The sequence below is a fragment of the Bos taurus genome, chromosome 15 (genome assembly GCF_002263795.3).
Source record: "Bos taurus isolate L1 Dominette 01449 registration number 42190680 breed Hereford chromosome 15, ARS-UCD2.0, whole genome shotgun sequence".
In the NCBI taxonomy this organism is placed as follows: Eukaryota; Metazoa; Chordata; class Mammalia; order Artiodactyla; family Bovidae; genus Bos; species Bos taurus.
In genome coordinates, this window is record NC_037342.1 from 38,919,024 (window position 1) to 38,936,568 (window position 17,545).

A 17,545-nucleotide genomic window follows, 5' to 3' on the forward strand; every position below is an offset into this window, starting at 1 on the left:
GGGTTTATGCTTAGACAATTTTTCCTTGGTCAATCCATTCACTTATTTACAATGCTTTCCTCCTTGGGAATCTCCAAAGACGGCTGCTGTAAATGTCTTCCCTCCGTGTACATACACACGGCACTTCACTCATTAAGAAATGAACTTTGTCTTCTCTCACTGAATGTGATCTGAACATATGGCCTGTTTTGACAATAGAATACAGTGAAAGTGACATTCTAGGGCTTTCAAACCCAGGCCTTATGAGAACTAGCAGCTTTCTTGTCCTCCCTCTTAGAAGTTATCTGCTAAAAAAAGGCTGACTACCCTGAGAGAGCCATGCTATGAGGAAGTCCAAACAAGCCAGATAGAGATGCTGTGTGGAGGGTGAGAGATATCTGACCAGCACTCAGTCATCCCAGATGAATAAGTAGACATGCTAATGAATAAGCTATCAGGGACTTTCTGCCCTAGCAGACAACACAAAAAGCAGGACAGTTTTCCACATAAGCCAAGCTTAGATTATAGAATCATGAGAAATCATATATTATTGTCTTAGGCCATTAAATTTTGGGGTGGCTAGTAGCAATAAAACTGTGGAAAATCCTTAAAGAGATGGGAATACCAGACCACCTTACCTGCCTCCTGAGAAATCTGTAAGCAGGTCAAGAAGCAACAGTTGGAATCAGACATGGAACAACAGACTGGTTCCAAATTGGGAAAGGAGTGCGTCAAGGCTGTATATTGTCACCCTGCTTATTTACCTTATATGCAGAGTACATTGTGCAAAATGCCAGACTGGGTGAAGCACAAGCTGGAATCAAGATTGCCAGGAGAAATATCAATAACTTCAGATACACAGACAACACCACCCTTATGGCAGAAAGCAAAGAAGAACTAAGGAGTCTCTTCATGAAAGTGAAAGAGAAGAGTGAAAAAGCTGGCTTAAAACTCAACATTCAAAAAACTAAGATCATGGCATCCAGTCCCATCTCTTTCATGACAAATAGATGGGAAAACGATGGAAACAGTGACAGACTTCATTTTCTTGGGCTCCAAAAACACTGCAGGTGGTGACTGCAGCCATGAAATGAAAAGACACTTGCTCCTTGGAAGAAAAGCTGTGACAAACCCAGATAGCATATTAAAAAGCAGAGACATTACTTTACTGACAAAGGTCTGTCTAGCCAAAGCTATAGTTTTTCCAGTATTCATGTATGGATGTGAGAGTTGGACCATAAAGAAAGCTGAATGCCAAAGAATTGATGCTTTTGAACTGCGGTATTGGAAAAGACCCTTGAGAGTTCCTTGGATTGCAAGGAGATCAAACTAGTCAATCCTAAAAGAAATCAGTCCTGAATAGTCATTGGAAGGACTGATGCTGAAGCTGAAACTCCAATACTTTGACCATCTGATGCGAAGAACTGACTCATTGGAAAAGACCCTGATGCTGGGAAAGATTGAAGGCAAGAGGAGCAGGGGATGACAGAGGATGAGATAGTGGGATGGCATCACCAACTCAATGGACGTGAGTTTGAGCAAGCTCTGGATGTTGGTGATGGACAGGGAAGCCTGGTGTGCTACAGTCCATGGGGTCGCAAAGAATTGGACTCGATTGAGTGACTAAACTGAACTGAATTGTAGCAATAGAAAACTGAAACATTAGCCTATACCACATCAAGTCATCATTACCTCTGTATCTAGGTATTTTTGTGAGCACTTTTATAATTGTTGTTTTGCCAATGGTTAATCTTTTCAAGTTCTTAATGACAAGGTCAGTGTCTTAAGCATTTCTGATTTAGCAGATGCTCAATAATCCATTTTAGCCAATAAACTAACTAGATGGATGGGTGCAAGAGAGATGACAAATATAGGAGTCCCTTTTCTCAAGAAGCCAAAAGGAATGGTTTAGCTTAGGAGAAGAATACCTTCCTACAACACTTTCCTCTGACATTTCTAACAATATGAAAGAATTTAACACAGAGATACAGAGAATTTGGAATGTGAGTGTGAGTGAGGGAGCTCTCGCATCTCAGTCAGCTTCCATTTCATCAGTGATGAAGAATGTACAATCATTTATTGAGGACAACGATGGGACAGATTGATGATAAGCCATCAGATAGAGAAAGGGCCTGAGACAGATACTGTAAGGAAGACTGACTACCATCAGTCTTCACTACAGGGTTAACTACAAAGGGGAAAATGTTTCTGGGAATATCTGTCTTGGGCAAAGCTTGTTGAAAGCAGCTTCTAAGAGGGAGAATCACCTTCCTATCTAGGAAGAAATAAATAGATCCAAATAAATAAATGAAAGCCTTTCACCTACTAGATAGAGATGGTTAAGATTCAGATTTGAGGAAAATCAGTAGGTTGGCAGATCAGATCAGATCAGATCAGTCGCTCAGTCATGTCCGACTCTTTGCGACCCCATGAATGGTAGCATGCCAGGCCTCCCTGTCCATCACCAACTCCCGGAGTTCACTCAGACTCACATCCATCGAGTCACTGATGCCATCCAGCCATCTCATCCTCTGTCATCCCCTTCTCCTGCCCCCAATCCCTCCCAGCATCAGAGTCTTTTCCAATGAGTTAACTCTTCGCGTGAGGTGGCCAAAGTACTGGAGATTCAGCTTTAGCATCATTCCTTCCAAAGAAATCCCAGGGCTAATCTCCTTCAGAAAGGACTGGTTGGATCTCCCTGCAGTCCAAGGGACTTTCAAGAGTCTTCTCCAACACCACAGTTCAAAAGCATCAATTCTTCCATGCTTAGCCTTCCTCACAGTCCAACTCTCACATCCATACATGACCACAGGAAAAACCATAGCCTTGACTAGACAACCTTTGTTGGCAAAGTAATGTCTCTGCTTTTGAATATGCTATCTAGGTTGCTCATAACTTTCCTTCCAAGGAGTAAGCATGAAAAGGCAAAATGATAGGATACTGAAAGAGAAACTCCCCAGGTCAGTAGGTGCCCAATATGCTACTGGAGATCAGTGGAGAAATAACTCCAGAAAGAATGAAGGGATGGAGACAAAGCAAAAACAATACCCAGCTGTGGATGTGACTGGTGATAGAAGCAAGGTCCGATGCTGTAAAGAGCAATATTGCATAGGAACCTGGAATGTCAGGTCCATGAATCAAGGCAAATTGGAAGCGGTCAAACAAGAGATGGCAAGAGTGAATGTCGACATTCTAGGAATCAGCGAACTACAATGGACTGGAATGGGTGAATTTAACTCAGATGACCATTATATCTACTACTGTGGGCAGGAATCCCTCAGAAGAAATGGAGTGGCCATCATGGTCAACAAAAGAGTCTGAAATGCAGTACTTGGATGCAATCTCAAAAATGACAGAATGATCTCTGTTCGTTTCCAAGGCAAACCATTCAATATCACAGTAATCCAAGTCTATGCCCCAACCAGTAATGCTGAAGAAGCTGAAGTTGAACGGTTCTATGAAGACCTACAAGACCTTTTAGAACTAACACCCAAAAAAGATGTCCTTTTCATTATAGGGGACTGGAATGCAAAAGTAGGAAGTCAAGAAACACCTGGAGTAACAGGCAAATTTGGCCTTGGAATACGGAATGAAGCAGGGCAAAGACTAATAGAGTTTTGCCAAGAGAATGCACTGGTCATAACAAACACCCTCTTCCAACAACACAAGAGAAGACTCTATACATGGACATCACCAGATGGTCAACACCGAAAACAGATTGATTATATTCTTTGCAGCCAAAGATGGAGAAGTTCTATACAGTCAGCAAAAACAAGACCAGGAGCTGACTGTGGCTCAGACCATGAACTCCTTATTGCCAAATTCAGACTTAAATTGAAGAAAGTAGGGGAAACCACTAGACCATTCAGGTATGACCTAAATCAAATCCCTTATGATTATACAGTGGAAATGAGAAATAGATTTAAGGGCCTAGATCTGACAGATATAGTGCCTGATGAACTATGGAATGAGGTTGGCAGAAGGGTCAAATTAAAATGCCCAATGAAGTGAATTCATGATTACATTTACAAAAATAATTGCACAATATTTTTGAAATAATAAGACTCAAAGTACTTGGCAAATTTTGTACATGAGGTGAGGCATGCACCATCTGTGTAACATAAATTGTTACCAAATGCTTTCACACATCTCAGTGTTTAAATGTGTCATGAGGTCAACTGGAGGAGATGGTAGGGGCTGGAGATTTTTAAAAATAAATCTTTGCAAATTACTTTGAAAATTAAAACCAACAAATGAATAGTAATAACTGCTTATCAAGATTATCACATATTAAAAAAAAAAGATTATCACAGATTGTTCAAAAAACCCAACATTTATATGTAGCAGACATGAATTTGTAATCAATGCACTCAGGTAAAGAAGCATCATGTTATCTTTTCTTAATATTTTCTTAAAATTATATTAAATCTGACTCCACCTCCACTAGCTAGTCTCTGTACCCTACTTTCCCTTAGTGTCTTACATAGTCCAGAACACTGAGAAAAGGATGATTCAGTCACAGTTGATATACCCCTTGTCTGCATCCACATGGTCCCTGGAAGGTGGGAAGTTCCATGGATTGTGCCCCTGGTTTAAAATGCAGTATTAATAGAAAAGTTGAGGTAGAACAAGGTCAAAAGATCAGTTTCAATTGCCATTGAAAAAATATTCTGTCAGTTCCCAAGAGAAAGAGCATGCCATGCCACGCAGGGACCACACAGGGAAATACCCATTTTGGTCAGGAGACAGGGGCCAGGGGGAAGGGGAACTGTGTGCAAGAGCCTTTATTATGGTTTCCTCCGGAAGAATCAGGTGAGGCATCTGACCTTCTCAACAAGGCTACCTATGCCTGAACAGCCTCATGCTGCCCTCCCACATCCTTTAGCCCTGTTGCATTTTCATTTTTTCTGGCACTTATTATCTTCTATATAATTTATTAATTATGCTTATTGTTTGCCATCACCCCCTTTCACCATGTACATTTCACAAAAGCAGGAATCTTTCTGTGTCTTCTTCACTGATGTATACCAAGAACCTAGAACAGTTCTGAGGGTTTGGAACCTCAGAGTAGATGCTCAGTAAATATTTGCTAAGTGAATGAATGGTTAGCTGATACTCACACTATGACATGAGTCCTCTTTTCATCCCCATTCATGTAGTAGAGCAGGAACTTGCTGGATCACAGACAAGACAGTGAAGAATTGGGATTAAAGCCTAGTCCACATCCTTCCACATGGGAAATGCCTATGTTTAGTTACCTCATCTTCCTTCAGCCATAGAGAAATACCAATAACCTCAGATATGCAGATGACATCACCCTTATGGCAGAAAGTGAAGAAGAACTAAAGAGCCTCTTAATGAAAGTAGAAGAGGACAGTGAAAAAGTTGGCTTAAAGCTAAACATTCAGAAAATGAAGATCATGGCATCTGGTCCCATCACTTCATTGCAAGTAGATGGGGAAACAATGGAAACAGTGACAGACTGTTATTTTCTTGGGCTCCAAAATCACTGCAGATGGTGACTGTAGCCATGAAATTAAAAAACGCTTGCTCCTTGGAAGAAAAGCTATGACCAACCTAGACAGAATATTAAAAAGCAGAGACATTACTTTGGCAACAAAGGTCCATCTAGTCAAAGCTGTGGTTTTTCCAGTAGTCATGTACGGATGTGAGAGCTGACAAAAAAGAAAGCTGAGCACCAAAGAATTAATGCTTTTGAACTGTGGTGTTGGAGAAGACTCTTGAGAGTCCCTTGGACTGCAAGGAGATCAAACTAGTCAATCCTAAAAGAAATCAGTCCTGAATATTCATTGGAAGGACTGATGCTGAAGCTGAAACTCCAATACTTTGGTCACCTGATAATGCGAAGAACTGACTCATTGGAAAAGACCCTGATGCTGGGAAAGATTAAAGGCAGGAGGAGAAGGGGACGACAGAGGATGAGATGGTTGGATGGCAAAACCAACTCGATGGACATGAGTTTGAGCAAGCTCCGGGAGTTGGTGATAGACAGGGAAGCCTAGTGTGCTGCAATCCATGGGGTCATAAAGAGTCCGACACAAACTGAGTGACTGAACTGAACTGAAGAGCATAATTACGGAGATCTTGTTTTTTTAATCAGGGCACATTTCATTAAATTAAAGAAAATGTAAAAATTATGAAAGTGGCCTGAGGCTATAAACGAGTGAAATGAGTCTCTTGTGTGGTTTGACATCTGGGAAATCTACTTAGTAATCACTTTTGTCTTAATATATCAGTGTCCTAAGAACACATCTTCTTCCTGATTGCTTCTATTTTCACCTAGGATTACTGGATCTGTGCACAAATACACACAAAAGAGGGAAACTGATTAATTCTTTATATTTTTTTTGAAATATTTGTGTTTAATGTTTCTGAATTTGCTCTTCCATCGAATAATCAATGATCAATAAACATTGTTTCTGTTTTATCAGCAGAGGAACTTATGTCTGAGTTACTTCACTCTGAGAAGTAACTATTTCCCCCCTGGGAAAGACCAGTGAGTCTGAAATTTGACAACCATAAAATGTACCCAAGGCCAAGGCTCACCTTCCTATCCCTCCACTCCCACCAGTCACTAATCCCCTCCATGACTGCTGAACACTGGGTTTGCCCTACCCATCTGTTCTACCTCTGGGGATGGTCTGTAAATGAATAACTAATCAACACATGAAACCCACCCAAATTTATCAAAGGTCTGGCAGGTACCTAAAAAATAGAGTAACTTGATTTCTGGTATTATTATTCACATGAGATAAGGTGGCCCATCTATAAACTATAATGAACTCTCATAACTCCCATAATGCAGTGCTTGACTTGCTTTGGAATTGTAGGCTGTTCCCTGGCTCTATCTCCTTCTAGCCAATAAAGTCCTATAGAGTGGTACATTATCTGACTCCTTTTTATCAATGTAACTAAAACCCCTAAGCCCCACACATAGTAGGTATTCTAAAATTTTTATAATGCTTTATTGGATTGGATCTAAGAAAGAATGAATGAATAATGTAATAGAAGGACATTTATACATAATGCATATAGAAAAAAATTAATTAGTAAGACTGCACCAGGGTTGAATCAACTGTTTCCATGTGTGTGTATGTTAGCTGCTCAGTCGTGTCTGACTCTTTGCATTCCCGTGGACTGTAGCCTGCCAGGCTCCTCGTCCACGGAATTCTCCAGGCAAGAATACTGGAGTGTCTTGCCATTTCCTTCTCCAGGGGATCTTTCCAACCCAGGGATTGAACCCGGGTCTCCTGCATTGCAGACAAATTTTTTTTTACCACTGAGCCACCAGGAAAGCCACAACTGTTTCCATACAAAAGACAATACGACATAGGAGAGAGAATTGCATACGAGAGAATTCTGGTCACCAGAGAGACATCCCATGGCCCATAACTGGTAGCCACTGATCTTATTAAACTAATTACAATATCTTGGCAGAAATATTGCTAAAGAAGCTAAGGGGATTTCAGTTCAACGAGCCTGAACATTCTATTCATTGAAAAGGACCAAAATGGAATAGGGCGCCACTGGGGTGGTAAATGTCCTGTCACTTTGAGGTAGTAATAGAATGTCATTTTCTATAGGGCCTCTGCATCAGATAGGGAAATAGACTAAACATGCTGTAAGGTCCCTTCAATCTGTTACTTTAGGAATGAGGCCTTCAGGGGTCTGGGAAGCAGAATATGAATTCTTCTAGAAGCTGCTGCAGGGCTGTGTCCTGGAACAAGCTGGAACCAGAAACCAGAGCCACTCAATGCCCCTCCCAGGGCAGTGACCACATCCCAGGGACTTGTTCCCAGCTGCCATTGCAAGGAGAGACCTGGGCAATGCTGGGTGACCTCATAAGGTGGCTATTTCAAAACCCATGACCATCAAAAAATCCAAAACATTATATAATGTTCAGATGAATTAAGTGCCTGACACATCTTTACATTGTAATACTTTATCCTACCATTCTAGGGTACATATTGCTTGATCACCTCTTCATTTTCTACATGAAAAAGAAAAAGACAGTTGGGTCTTTCTTCCCACATGGTTGGTGAAAAACAGAGTTTTAATATTGATATTTTAGGAAAGTTTATTTCAGTTTCACATTTGTTAATGGTAATGTTGTATAAGTTCTTAGGTTTGTTTTAAAATTTGGGAAATCCTCTATAGGAGCTGTAAGATTTCAGTACATTTCAAGCTTTTCTTTTCATGTTTGAACATAAATACTTTTGAATTGACAGCACTCTTTACTTAGTTTTGTTGATATCTTACTGTGTTGGTATATTTTGAGTTTTATATTATCTTCAATAACATTGATGTTTTTGCCAAATTAACATTGGATTTAATTAATCATGTCTTTTCATTAAGTGGATTATCAAATTTACTGAATTAAATTTTTCTCTTTGTCTTAATGAATAACTACTTTTAGTATAATCTGGAAAATTTTGTCACAATTCATTTCTCAGTATTAAAATAATTTCTATTGATTACATTGTTAATCTTTATTTTTTTAGCCTCACATTCCATTGATTTTTATTTAAATCTTCTTTCTATTCTTTACAAAATATACTCAAAGATGACAAACGACAGCCTTTAAAAATATTTCAAAGCAGCAGTCTATAATTTCTCATTCATTTCATTTAAACATTCTAAGATATCTTTCCAAATTGCAGTTACAGTAGCATATTCATAAATTACCAAATACATATTTTCATCAATAGAAGAAAATGTCTATTGTGTAATTATAGTCATATCTACTCTATCATCAAACATTTTCCTGAAAGGATAAAACTACTATTTCGATTTGGCTTCTGTGAAAACTGAATGCTCTGTTTATTATTGTATATATCTGACGATTAGGATTTCCCATAGCCTAGCTCTGATTGCATCTGCTTCTGCTTTTGATTCTTATGTCTATTTCTAATAAAGCCATCAAAGTGATCCTATTAAAAATCAAGTCAGACAATGTCAATCCTTTGCTCAAAATCATCTAATAGATTCATACCTCACTATTGGTAAAACAAAACAAAACAAAAGCCACTAGCTTATAAGACCTTACACAGTCTGGAGCAGTTACTTGTCTGACCTCACCTCTTGTTCTTCCCTTTTCACTTTTATCCGGCTACAATGGGCTCCTTTTCCTTGTATTCTCCCAGGATTCTCTGCATTAGGGCCATAGCACATCTTTGCCTAAAAGGCTAGTCAGACAGATCCACGGCAAACTCCATCACCTCTACCCTCCTCTCACTTCACCTCTCACTCCTTCACCTCCTGACTCAGTGATAAAGAATCCACCTGCCAATGCTGGAGACACAGGAAAGATCCAGGAAACATGAGTTAGATCCCTGGGTTTGGAAGATCCCCTGGAGAAGAAAATGGCAACCCACTCCAGTATTCTTGCCTGGGAAATTCCGTGAAGAGAGGATCCTGGTGGGCTACAGTCCATGTGGTTGCAAAGAGTCAGACATGACAGCAATTGAGCACTTCCTCCACTTTTTTTTTGTTTTCCCCTAATTCTCATCATCAAAAGTACTATATATCTCTAAGGTCTACATAGGTGTTGAATGAAAAGTAGTAAATAGAGTGAATGAAAAACCAAAAGTCTAGGCATTTTGGTGCTGGTGGGGTAGTTAGATCCAACTTAAATGGAGCCATTCTGAAATATCCTCGCTCATTCTAGGGAAACGTGTTTTATCAAGAATTTGCTCATTCCTTTTCTCAGTCAGCAGATTGACAAGTAGTTAGTGTTTATTCCACATCTAACACTGTCTAGGTACTGAGTATATGATCTCCAACCTCTGAAGCTCATGGCCTCTCAAAAAAGAGAAAGGTTATGATGACAAGTTGATAGGCATCTTGGCACATCACTGCCTGAACATGGATTTACTTAAAACTGAGCAAGCCAGACTCCTGGAAATTTATATTTGGCATATACTATAGCTACATTAGTCCCAAACATACAATTAATAAGACAGCAACAGTATATGCAATGAATTTCCAGTAGGTGTGAAAGATAATAAAGGTTTAAGAAACAATAAATGTCCTAAGTTTCTTTTTAGTCTCAAGTGCTATGTTAATAGCTTTCATTATTGAGATTTGCTGACATCTATATTCCTAAAGGGGGGAGAGACCAGTTGGGCTGGCACTTGGGGTTTTTGGATAGCTTTCAAGCAATCAGATTTAGAATCTTCATCTAAACTGAAATATTCAGAGAACAAGCACATCAACTTTTCAACTCAGGCTGCCACAGAGTTTCAACAGCCTGATCTCACCCTGATCTCACTCAGCCTTTCTCACCCTGATCTCAGATGGTCATATTTTTTTAATATGTACCTCTTTTAATGGGCATGAATTTGAGCAAACTTGAGAGATAGTGAAGGACAGAGGGGCCTAGCATACTGTGGTCCATGGGGTCACAAAGAGTTGGATATGACTTAGTGACTGGAGAACAACAACACATCTTTTAATACATATTTTGCAAGTTTTAATCATCCCAACTAGAGTGTGGGCAAAGAGAGGGATGGTGTGAGGGAAAGATTCTCACTGTGCAGAAATTTGGCTATTCAAACCAAAATTGCCTATATTTCCTCTGAACCTCATAAAAATACAATTCAGAGGAAAAGCATATCACAGTGTCCAGCACACTGTGGGTTCTCAAAAACAAATTATTGAATAAATAAACATTTTCAAAACTGTATTCAGGAGGTATTGCAGGCAGGGCCACACCTGTCCAGGTTGGTAAGTAGAATTGAGAACAGTATGTTGTTTTGACTAAACTTACTTACACTTGCTTTGGTTTGGCTCATTTGATTGCATTGTAATGTAAATATAACATCAAATCCACTAACCTTCTGGAGTCACTTTACTTTTCTTTTTCTTTAAAAAAAAAAAATGTATGTATGTACACACGTATGAGAAGTAAAACAGGCATGAAAGTGAAGTCGCTCAGTCATGTCCAACTCTTTGCGACCCCATGGACTGAAGCCTACCAGGCTCCTCAGTCTATGGAATTTTCCAGGCAAGAGTACTGGAGTGGGTTGCCATTTCCTTCTCCAGGGGATCATCCCAACCCAGGGATTGAATCTGGGTCTCCCACACTGCAGGCAGACGCTTTACCGTTTGAGCCACCAGGGAAGCCCCAAAACAGGCATACAGAAAAGTAAATAAGGGTAGTGGTCCTCCCTTATCCTCAACTTTGCTTTCCATGATTTCAGTTACCTGCAGTCAGTCAACTATGGTCTGAAAACACTAAATGGAAAATTCCAGAAATAAATAATTCATAAGTTTTAAGTTGCAAAGCATTCTGAGACGTGTGATAACACGCCTCACTCTCCTACGGCACCCAGCCTGGGATTCCCAACCATCAGTGTCATTTACTCTTTGGCTATGAACACAGACATCATCTTGGCTGGATGATCCAGGATCACCCAAAACAGGTGATCCTCGTTCTAATGTACCATCAGAAAGTCAGTGGTAACCTAACACTATGTCACAATCTCTATATCATTCTCCTTACTTCATCTCATCATGTGGACCTCAGCTCATGTCATCACTCATATACTCATGAGTCCGATACAATAAGATGTCTTGAGAAAGAGGGAGAGAGAGAGAAACCACATAACTTTTTTAAAAAAACTTTTTACTTTGCATTGGATTAACAAACAGTGTTGTGATAATTTCAGGTGAACAGCAAAGGAAGTTAGTCATACATATACATGTATCCATTATCGCCCAAACTCTCCTCCCATCCAGGCTGCCACATAACATTGAAAGAGTTCTATGTGCCATACAGTAGGTCCTTGTTGGTTATCCATTTTAAATATAGAAGTGTAGGGAGAATGGATACCTGTATATATATGGCTGAGTCCTTTTGTTATTCACCTGAAACTACCACAACACTGTTAATTAGCTAGAACCCATACCAAATAAAAAGTTTAAAGTTTGGGGCTTTAAAAAAGAAAAAAATAAATATAACATTGTGTACATGTCTATCACAAACTCCCTATTTTAGTACATTTTTATAACTGTTTCATTTTATCATTAGTTATTGTTGTTAATCTCTTACTGTATCTAATTTATAAATTATATGTTATCATACATGGCTAGAAAAAACAGTCTATATTGGGTCTGGTACTATCTGAAGTTTCAGGCATCATCCATTGGGGATACAATGACTGATAAAAATGGAGACAATGTACTGATACACAATTGTGATGAAATTATGTCCCCCAGAGATAGGAGGGACTATTGTATGATTAAATGATTTAACATAAAGTAAACAGGTTGTTACCAGCATCCAGGTTAAGAAAGAGAACACTGCCAAAACCCAGGAGCCCTCTCCATGTCCCTTCCCAATTGTAATCTCTTCCTTTCCTCCAAAGGTAACCAGTGTCCTGACGTTGGTAATAATTATTTTCTTTAATTTCTTTTTGGTTTAACCATCTACATATGTATCCTCAAAGTTAACTATAGTTGTGCCTGTTGTTTTAAATTATTAGTGAATGAATTTACATTGTATATCTTCTTCTGTGTCTAGTTTTCCAACTCATTATGTTTGTGAGATACATGCTGTTGTATACAGCTACAATTTATTTATTTTAATTATTGTATATTATATATTTTATTGTATGACTCTACCACTATAATTTCTTGATAATACAAGAGATAATTCTGGCTTGGGAATATGACTAATACCGTTGTTGTATATATTCTTATGCATGTCTCCAGGTACACATGTACACACAATTCTGTTGGCTATTGATTGCTGTGGGTTGAATATGATGCCCAAGAAAATATGTCAAAAGCTAACCCCTGGTACCTGTGAATGTGACCTTATTTGGATAAAAGATCTTTGAAGATACAGTTAGTTAAAATGAGGCATAATGGTATTAGGGTGGGCCCTGGATCCAATATAACACATGTGTTGTTATAAGAGGGAAAGTTGAACACAGACACAGAGAGAGAGAGAAGATGGCCACATAAATGTGGAGACAGGAATGGAAGTCCTGCTGCTGAAAGTCAAGCAATGCCTGGGGCTACCAGACCCTGGAAAAAGCAAGGAAGAATCCTCCCCTAGAGGCTCCAGAGAAAGCATGACCCTGCCAAGACCTTCATTTCTGACATCCAGCTTCCAGAACTGTGAGAGAATACATTTCTGGTTTTAAGTTGCCTCATTTTTGCAACTTGATCAATGGCAGAGCTAAGAAATGAATACAAGTGAAATTACTGGCCTATAAGGTGTGCATATCTTTGGATTTAATAGATAATACAAAACAGCTTCTCAGAATGGCTATATCATTGATCTATATTTCTGTCTTTGTGCCAGTACCATACTGTCTTGATGACTGTGGCTTTGTAGTAGAGCCTGAAGTCAGGCAGGTTGATTCCTCCAGTTCCAGTCTTCTTTCTCAAGATTGCTTTGGCTATTTGAGGTTTTTTGTATTTCCATACAAACTGTGAAATTATTTGTTCTAGCTCTGTGAAGAATACCCTTGGTAGCTTTATAGGGATTGCATTGAATCTATAGATTGCTTTGGGCAGTATACTCATTTTCAGTATATTGATTCTTCCGATCCATGAACATGGTATATTTCTCCACCTATTAGTGTCCTCTTTGATTTCTTTCATCAATGTTTTATAGTTTTCTATATATAGGTCTTTAGTTTCTTTAGGTAGATATATTCCTAAGTATTTTATTCTTTTCGTTGCAATGGTGAATGGAATTGTTTCCTTAATTTCTCTATTTTCTCATTATTAGTTTATAGGAATGCAAGGGATTTCTGTGTGTTGATTTTATATCCTGCAACTTTACTATATTCATTAATTAGCTCTAGTAATTTTCTGGTAGAGTCTTTAGGGTTTTCTATGTAGAGGAAAAAAAGACAAATTGAAAAATAAAAGCCATATGATTATCTCAATAGATGCAGAGAATGGCTATATCAATTTCTACTCCCACACACAGTTTATAAAAATTTTATTGTTCCACATCTTTGGCAAAACTTAATATTATCCATCTTTTTAATTTTAGCCATTATGGTGGATAGATTCAGTTTAGTTCAGTCACTCAGTCATGTCCATCTCTCTGCAACCTCATAGACTGCAGCACACCAGGCCTCCCTGTCCATCACCAACTCCCGGAATTTACTCAAACTCCTGCCTATCGAGTTGGTGATGCCATCCAGCCATCTCATCCTCTATCATCCCATTCTCCTCCCGCCTTCAATTTTTTCCAGCATCAGGGTCTTTTCAAATGAGTTCTTCGCATCAGGTGGCCAAAGTATTGCAGTTTTAGCTTCAGCATCAGTCCTTTCAATGAATACTCAGGACTGATTTCTTTTAGGATTGACTGGTTGGATCTCCTTGTAGTCCAAGAGACTCTCAAGAGTCTTCTCCAACACCACAGTAAAAACGCATCAATTCTTTGGTGCTCAGCTTTCTTTGTAGTCCAACTCTCACATCCACACATGACTACTGGAAAAATCACAGCTTTGACTAGATGGACCTTTGTAGGCAAAGTAATGTCTCTGCTTTTTAATATGTTGTCTTGGTTGGTCATAACTTTTCTTCCAAGGAGCAAGCATCTTTAATTTCATGGCTGCAGTCACCATCTGCAGTGATTTTGGAGCCCAGAAAAATAAAGTCAGCCACTGTTTCCAATGTTTCACCATCTATTTGCCATGAAGTGATGGGACCAGATGCCATGATCTTAGTTTTCTGAATGTTGAGCTTTAAGCCAATTTTTCCCACTCTCCTCTTTCACTTTCATCAAGAGGCTCTTTAGTTCTTCTTCACTTTCTGCCATAAGGGTGGTGTCATCTGCATATCTGAGGTTACTGATATTTCTCCCGGCAATCTTGATTCCAGCCTGTGCCTTCTCCAGCCCAGCATTTCTCATGATGTACTTTGCATATAAGTTAAATAAGCAGGGTGACAATATACAGCTTTGACGTACTCCTTTCCTGATTTGGAACCAGTCTGTTGTTCCCAAACAACAGATAGTGGATAGCGGCATCCAACTGTGCCTCTATTTTATATTTTCCTGATTACTACTGGGATTATGTACTTTTTCATTTCTTTTTTTTTTTTTTTTTGGTCATTTGGGATGAGCTCTTGTGAGGTGCTTGTTAAACTCTCTTTCTCTGGACTTCCCTGGTGGCTCAGATGGTAAAGCATCTGCCTACAAAGTGGGAGACCCGGGTTCAATCCCTGGGTTTTCTCTACTGGGTTGTTTGTCTTTTTCTTATTGATGATGTGTGTGTGTGTGTGTGTGTGTGTGTGTGTGTGTGTGTGTGTGTGTATGTACTCAGTCATGTCCCATTCTATTGCGACCCCATAGACTATAACCTGTCAGGCTTTCCTGTCCATAGGATTCTCCAGGCAAGAATACTGGAGTGGGTTGCCATTTCCTCCTCCAGGGGATCTTCCCAACTCAGGGATCGAACCTGAGTCTCCTGCATCAGCAGGCAGATTCTTTACCACTGAACTATCTGAGTTTGTCCCATAACAAATATATAATCTATAATAGATAATATATCAATAGAAATATATAATCTATATTATTATAAATCCATATCTAGTATATAAACCATACATGAGTAAGGGGCTCATACTCAGAATATGCACCAGCTTTCTTTTGATAAGTAGCTCCATGATATATGTTTTTACAATTTTTCAATCCTTTTTTTCATATCCTTTTGTTTTATATACAATTCCTTTAAAGCACATGCCAAATTTTTACAAGTCTAGTAATCTTTGATTTTTAATCACAGTATTTAGTACATTTGTTTTTATTATAATTACCTATATTGGAGGGTTTAAATTACCATTTTACTATTGGTTTTCTCTTTGTCCCACATCATCTTTCTTATTTTTTCTCTTGAAATGTTTTTAATTGTTGTTTTTTGCTCATATCAGTTCTTAAACACTGGATTTATCTCAGTTTTCAAAGTACTAAGCCACTATCTCTTCAAATATTGCTTCCTTCTCATTCTGTCCCTCACTCTCTCCTTCCTGCCTCCTAGAATGTCAATAATATAAATATTAGAAACTATACAGGATATCCTTATACCCTTGTGTCTCTTGTCTTCTACCCTGTTTTTCCTCCTTCTGCCTCTCTGTTTTAATCTAGAGGCTTTCTTTCATTTTATCTTCTGTGCTCTCAGGAACTCTTAAACCTATTCATTGACTCCTTAATTTTGGTTTTGATATCTTTGATATTCATTTGTTCTTTTTCAAATAGCTTTCAATTTTCTGTTAAAACTCTAGATGTTGTATTTTATTCACCATTATTTTAAAGTGTATGTCTGATCATTCTAATATATGAAGCCCTATTCACTCTGCCCATGATAGGTTTTATTTTTATTATTTTGTCTCCTTGTGTCCCTGGCTAGTTTTGGTCCAGTCCATCATGCTGTCTGTACAAAATTGCTGTGAAAATAATTTGTGATATAGATAATCATGTCCTCTTCCTGAGAGAACTGTCATTTGCTGTTTCCAGGAGCTTGGCACTGTGGATTCACTTTTATCTTCAAGAATTGGGTTAGCAAAATTGAGTTATAGTCTCTGTGAAGGTGAAGGTGAAGTCACTCAGTCGTGTCCGACTCTTTGTGACCCCATGGACTGTAGCCCACCAGGCTCCTCCATCCATGGGATTCTCCAGGCAAGAATACTGGAGTGGGTTAACATTTCCTTCTCCAGGGGATCTTCCCAACCCAGGGATCGAACCCAGGTCTCCTGCATTGGAGGCAGACGTTTAAACCTCTGAGCCACCAGGGAAGCCCTGTGTTATAGTCTCTGTGACAGGTTTTCAAACTCCTTTTCATGTTTATTCCAAAATTTAGGGGCCTAAACCTACAGGGCGGAGGGCTTCTCAAGTTTCCCCCATGCCCAAGAACTGAGCTGGTTATTTAGCTTTTGTTCAGTTCAGTTCAGTCACTCAGTCATGTCTGACTCTCTGTGACCTCATGGAAGGCAGCACACCAAGCCTCCCTGTCCATCACCAACTCCCAGAGCCTACTCAAACTATCTCCAATGAGTCGGTGATGCCATCCAATCATCTCATCCTCTGTTGTCCCCTTCTCCTCCCACCCTCAATCTTTTCCAGCATCAGGGTCTTTTCAATGAGTCAGTTGTTTGCATCAAGTGGCCAAAGTATTGCAGTTTTAGCTTCAGCATCAGTCTTTCCAATGAATACTCAGGACTGATTTCCCTTAGGATTGACTGGTTGGATCTCCTTGTAGTCCAGGAGACTCTCAAGAGTCTTCTCTAACACCACAGTTCAAAAGCATCAATCCTTTGGCCCTCAGTTTTCTTTATAGTTCAACACTCACATCCATACATGACTATTGGAAAAACCATAGCCTTGACTAGATAGACCTTTGTTGACAAAGTAATGTCTCTGCTTTTTAATATGCTGTCTAGGTTGGTCATAACTTTTCTTCCAAGGAGCAAGCATCTTTTAATTTCATGGCTCCAGTCACCATCTGCAGTGATTTTGGAGCCCCCCCTCCAAAAAAAAATTAAGTCTGTCACTGTTTCCATTGTTTCCTCATCTATTTGC